This window comes from Tupaia chinensis, unplaced genomic scaffold (genome assembly GCF_000334495.1).
Source record: "Tupaia chinensis unplaced genomic scaffold, TupChi_1.0 Scaffold000578_2, whole genome shotgun sequence".
NCBI classification, from domain to species: Eukaryota; Metazoa; Chordata; class Mammalia; order Scandentia; family Tupaiidae; genus Tupaia; species Tupaia belangeri.
The window spans coordinates 6,879,147-6,884,353 of record NW_006160094.1 but is presented as its reverse complement, the minus strand read 5'-3'; the positions used below and the strand labels follow the sequence as shown (position 1 = coordinate 6,884,353).

Sequence of the window (5,207 nt, the reverse complement as noted above, 5' to 3'; positions counted from 1 at the left end):
ATCAAGTGAAATTTAGAAGAGGACTAGAGGATAAAACTGATGACTATGCTGGGAAAAGCTTGGTGACCCAGGGCAATAATAAGTACAGCACACTAAATACAGGGTGATAGTTCGTGTGACTAACTGATGTCATTTGTCAGATGGCTCATGCCCGTGTAGAAGGGGATATGATAGTCTGTGCAGCTCACGCACAGACACCAACTACCAAAACTCGGTGTGAAGGCTGGCCTGGCAAACGATGCTGCAGCTTATCGTACTGGCCTGCTGCTGGCCCGCGGCCTTCCCTATAGGTTTGGTCTGGACGAGATCTACGAAGGTCAAGTGGAAGTGACCGGAGATGAGTACAGTGTAGAAAGCATCGATGGTCAACCTGGTGCCTTCACCTGCTCTTTGGATGCAGGCCTTGCCAGAACCACCACCGGCAATAAAGTTTTTGGGGCTCTGAAGGGAGCGGTGGATGGAGGCTTATCTATCCCTCATGGTACAAAACGATTCCCTGGCTATGATTCTGAAAGCAAGGAATCTAATGCAGAAGTCCATCGGAAGCACATCATGGGCCAGGACGTTGCAGACTACATGCGTTACCTGATGGAAGAAGATGAAGACGCCTACAAGAAACAGTTCTCTCAGTACATAAAGGACAATGGAACTCCAGGAAAAGATCAAGCTGGATGTTTTAGCTGGCGCTGCTCGCGAAGAGAACAGTTGCTACATTTATGGCAGGGGTTTTGCACTCAGTAGTTCAGAGGTCCCCAGGCAGACTACAGACTGTGACAAAAGGTGTGGAGTCTCTCATTTGTACAGATTAGATTTGTCACAAATTCACCAGGTCAAGAATACCAGATAAAGTATTCCAACCTTCAGCTGCTGATCATGAAAAATATGGTGGGGATCCACAGCACCCTCATAAACTGCATATTGTTACCAGAATAAAAAGTACAAGCCGGCGTCCATACTGGGAAAGAGATACAATAAAGATGCGTGGATTAGAAAAAGCACATACTCTTCAAGTCCATAAGAATATCCCTTCAGTGAATGCAAAACTAAAAGTAGTCAAACATTTGATAAGAATTCAGCCCCTGAAGTTGCCCCAAGGACTTCCCACAGAGGAGATGTCTAACACGTGCCTCAAGAGCACGGGAGAGTTAGTAGTACAGTGGCATCTGAAGCCTGTGGAGCCCGAAGCAGTGAAGTCCTGATGCCAGAGCAGCTTCAGATTAGAAAATGCAAATCTCTGTTGTTTAAAGATGGTGAGAAAGTGTTCATTAAAATAGGTTATAAATACCAAAACAAAACAAAACAAAACAAAAAACCAAAAACAATGTAACTCCAGACATGGAGATGGATAAGAAAGCTCACACCGCTATACGAGAGAACCCAGTTTATGAAAAGAAGCCCAAGAAAGAAGTTAAAAAGAAGAGGTGGAATCATCCCAAGATGTCCCTTGCCCAGAAGGAAGATCGGGTAACCCAGAAGGCAAGCTTCCTCAGAGCGGGCTGCTGAGAGCTAAACCAAACAATTGTCTTTATTCTAGATAAAGACAATAAACTTAACAACAAAGCAGAAAAATAATCCTTGTCCCAGGGACAATAATAGGAGCCAAAAGCTTTGGGCCTCAGAGTTGAGAGTCTTCAGTACCCTGTGCCCTCAGCCTCACAGGAGGGGCGGAGTTATTTTGTAATGTACACTCATGAAGGCTTAGTACACGAGGCCCTGGGTCCCTGCGTAGGCTGCCGGGTGCTGATGGCTCTGGACTGAGCACGATTCACATGGGCCTGTAAGGGGCTGAGTAATGGTGGAGGGAGCAGGTACTGCTCGGGTTAGTTACCCTGAGGGCAAAGGTCCTGAGGTCCCTCAACAGGAGCACCAGGAAGTCTGAACCTCACTGGCAAGAGCATGGAGGCTGGAAAGAAAAGCAGCTGACAGCAATCTATGGAATTCCAGGTCCATTAAAATGTCTTTTTAGAAAATTACTCATTTATTTTGTTATTATTTTTAAAATTTGACCAGGGAGAGACAGCGACAGAGAAAGTGAGAAGGCAAGTTGGTCATGTCAGAGTCCAGAGTCTTAACCCCATGTTACCTCTGGCCCCCCATTAAAACTTTTTTTTTTTTTGAGAGGTTTTTGCTATAGGGCATGTGCTTGCCAGAAAGACAGAGACAGAGAGACCGAAAGTGAGAAATCACCCCCCGGGGGGATGGCCATGCCGCAATCCCTTCTCCTCTATTTTCCTCTCAGGATCCTGGGCATGCACGCACACGTGCCGGTGTGAGTTTTAGCCACCGGGTCTGGGACTACGAACTGCGGTTGGCTACATGGGAGTCCAGCAACATAGCCATTACGCTAACTGCTGATCCCTCCTGGGCATTCTTGATTGGCAAGGCCTTAGGTACTCAAATTTCTCTTTAAGTTTCCGGAGCCCTTCAGCCTGGGGTCTTTGAGCTCACAGCCAGCAGTTTCCATCCTTCAAAACATCTTACACAGTGAAGTGAAAACCTGATCTTTCCTTTAAGGAGAGTTTTAGAGGTCCAGTGGCCCTTATTCACGGTCAGTGTTTCATCATCATAACCAAAGTCTGAATCTTACCCCCTACTCTGGGCCATTACAATATAAATGGACCTTGTACTCCAAGAACCTTAGAAAATACACTTTATGTTTAGTTCAGCACCGATTAATGTCCAGTTTAGAAAATTCTTACTTTTCCTTTAACAGAAGGGGAAACCGAGACCCCATCCCTCTTAGGGATCCCTGCTCAGTTTCAGGAATGCAGTATTCCCATTAGGGTTATTGCCCAGAGGCGTGTTTTAGTTCACAGCAAACCAACGGTGGGCCATTCTTATGGCCTGGTGATTGGGAGAGCCAGAACTCACATGGCCGACGGCATGGTTAGAATCCTGGCCCCAGGGGCATGTGTGTGCACGCCCCAAGTTCTGACAGGGTGCAGAAATGGAGGAGAAGGGGTTGTGGTGTAACCATGCACCAGTGGGGAGTGATTTCTTTCCCTCTCCTTCTCTGATAAAGCATGTGTCCTCTGACAAAACAAAACACTGAGGTCACAGAGAGTTCTAGATTTTACAGTCTCTCTCCCATCCTTCATCCAGGTGATCTCGAGTCCGTGAAGTGAAGAATTAGACGTGGTGGATCAGTTGCCTGCTTTGTTAGAGATCCAGTAGACTCTAGGCAGGAGACTTAGAAACTGCTCTCTCCTCGTACTCTCTGTTATCTAAACCAGCTTTCTGGGTTGCCACTTCCACGAGCACTTCTCTGGGAGACCAAAGTGAGAGAGAGAGAGAGAGAGGGAGGGAGAGAGGGAAAGGGAGAGAGAGGGAAAGAAAGTGAGAAAGCAAGCCACCAGGTCCGGGACTTGAACAATGGATGGCCATGTGGGAGTCCAGCGCTCTTAACCACCATGCCACCTGCTGGTCTCCTTGGTTTGGTTTTATAGCACTTGGGTGAGCAAACCTGATTTGAGTTTGGTAACAGCAAAGTGGAGAGTTTATTGAAGGAGAGGGAAGGGAAAAACAGAGTTTTCAAGTAGGGAGAAGTTTTAGAACGTGGGTTGTTAAGGAGGAGTAGGGGCGGGAAGGTTTTTATTGGGTTGTTGGAAAGTCATGACCCATTTTTGCATAGAAAAACAGAAAGTCATGGCTTTTTTGACAACCCAGGAAGAGCTTTATCTAGGCTTGTTGTAGGTGGGGCTTGTACATGGTTCACTTCCATTGTGGTAGGGAGGGGCACAGGTTGGATGGGTCCAGTTATTTTTTTCCTAATTTTGGAGTGGATAGAAGGTCAAGAGATTCTTTGTCTAGAAGCTTTGGGCTGTAAAAACTACAATCTTATCTTCCCAGAATGTGGTGGGGCCTGGAAGGGCCTTTGTTTTAGGTCTAGGTCAATCGCTGAGCCACTGCAAACCAGCTCTCCTGAGTGAGCAGCTGAGCCACCCTGTCTCCATCTTTTTTTTTTTTTTTATAAATATATCACATGTTTATTCATTCCTCAGCTGATGGATATTAGGTTTTATTCTATATTTTGAATATTATGGATAATGCTGCTATGAACACATATGAGCAAGTGTTTGTATAAAACCCTGTCTCCATCTTAAAACAGCTATTTTGTGATTCCATTTTGGGCCTATACCCTAACTATATTTTTAGGGTCTCTGTCTCCTAACTCATCAGAGTGTGTTTGCCTAGGAGATTTCTCTTAATCAACAAAGTACTTTTCTTTCACTTTGCCTCAGTTTTCTTTTTAGGTTGACATATTTTGGCTGAGTGTTAAGGTGGTCTTTGTCCTGGGCTATGAAATAATTCACAAATTCAGGGAGAAAGTGAATATAGAGAGGTTTATGCACTTTCCAAGGGAGGAAAGGGGCTGGATGCAGAGAGTGTTAGGCTCTGAAATGGGCAGGGAAGCCAGGGGCTTCTACTGGGTCTTAAGGGTGAAGGGTTTATAGCTGGTTAATTATGGCGACCCTGGGACAGGGCGCCTACTGGTCTTTGTCTGGACTATTTCACTGATACCGCTAGTTGTCGTATCTGACCACTTTGACCTGCCATGTATTTAGAGACTTATTGATGTTTCAGTGTCAGCAAGAGACAGCTCTTGGTCTTCATAACTGAAGGTGGAAACTTTGGAAAAGAAGAGCAAGTCATCTGCGGTGAGGTGGAGGGGTCAGTTAATCTGGGAAGAAAAAGAGAGGGGGAGAAAGGATGTCTGAAGCACTTGGGAATTTTAAATAAGTCTTCCCAATGTGGCATAGTGGTCATTAGCCTGGAGGCCTGGGCAGCTTGGATGTAGGGGCTGGATGCCACGCCACAGTCAGCTGATGCAACCTGGATCTAGTCTGTCATCTGACCTGCGCTGCCCTCGGACCTAACCCAGACATAGCACATGCACTCTACTCTGCACTCGGGGCTCTACTCTGCACACGGCACTAGACCTTACGTGGCACCGCAGTCTGCTCTCCCCCTAAACCATTACCATACATGGACTATCTCTAAGACACTCCCCCTCCCTATACCCTTATAAAAATCGCTAAACCCTGCCCTAGGGTGCGACTTCTCTGGCCTTCTGTCAGACCAGCAAACCTCGCTTAGGAGCGTTCCCAATAAAGACTCCACCTTTCTATTTTCTTGCGTGGTTGGCCCATTCCTTACAGGGGTTAAGGTGCTAGACTCTGAGTGCAACTCTATTTTACGGCAGACCC

General features: G+C 46.3%; 1 pseudogene; it reads left to right on the top strand.

Annotated features, from left to right (window-relative positions):
• Positions 1-661: 661 nt before the first annotated feature.
• Positions 662-1,228, top strand: LOC102474872 (39S ribosomal protein L30, mitochondrial pseudogene; annotated as a pseudogene).
• Positions 1,229-5,207: the final 3,979 nt, after the last annotated feature.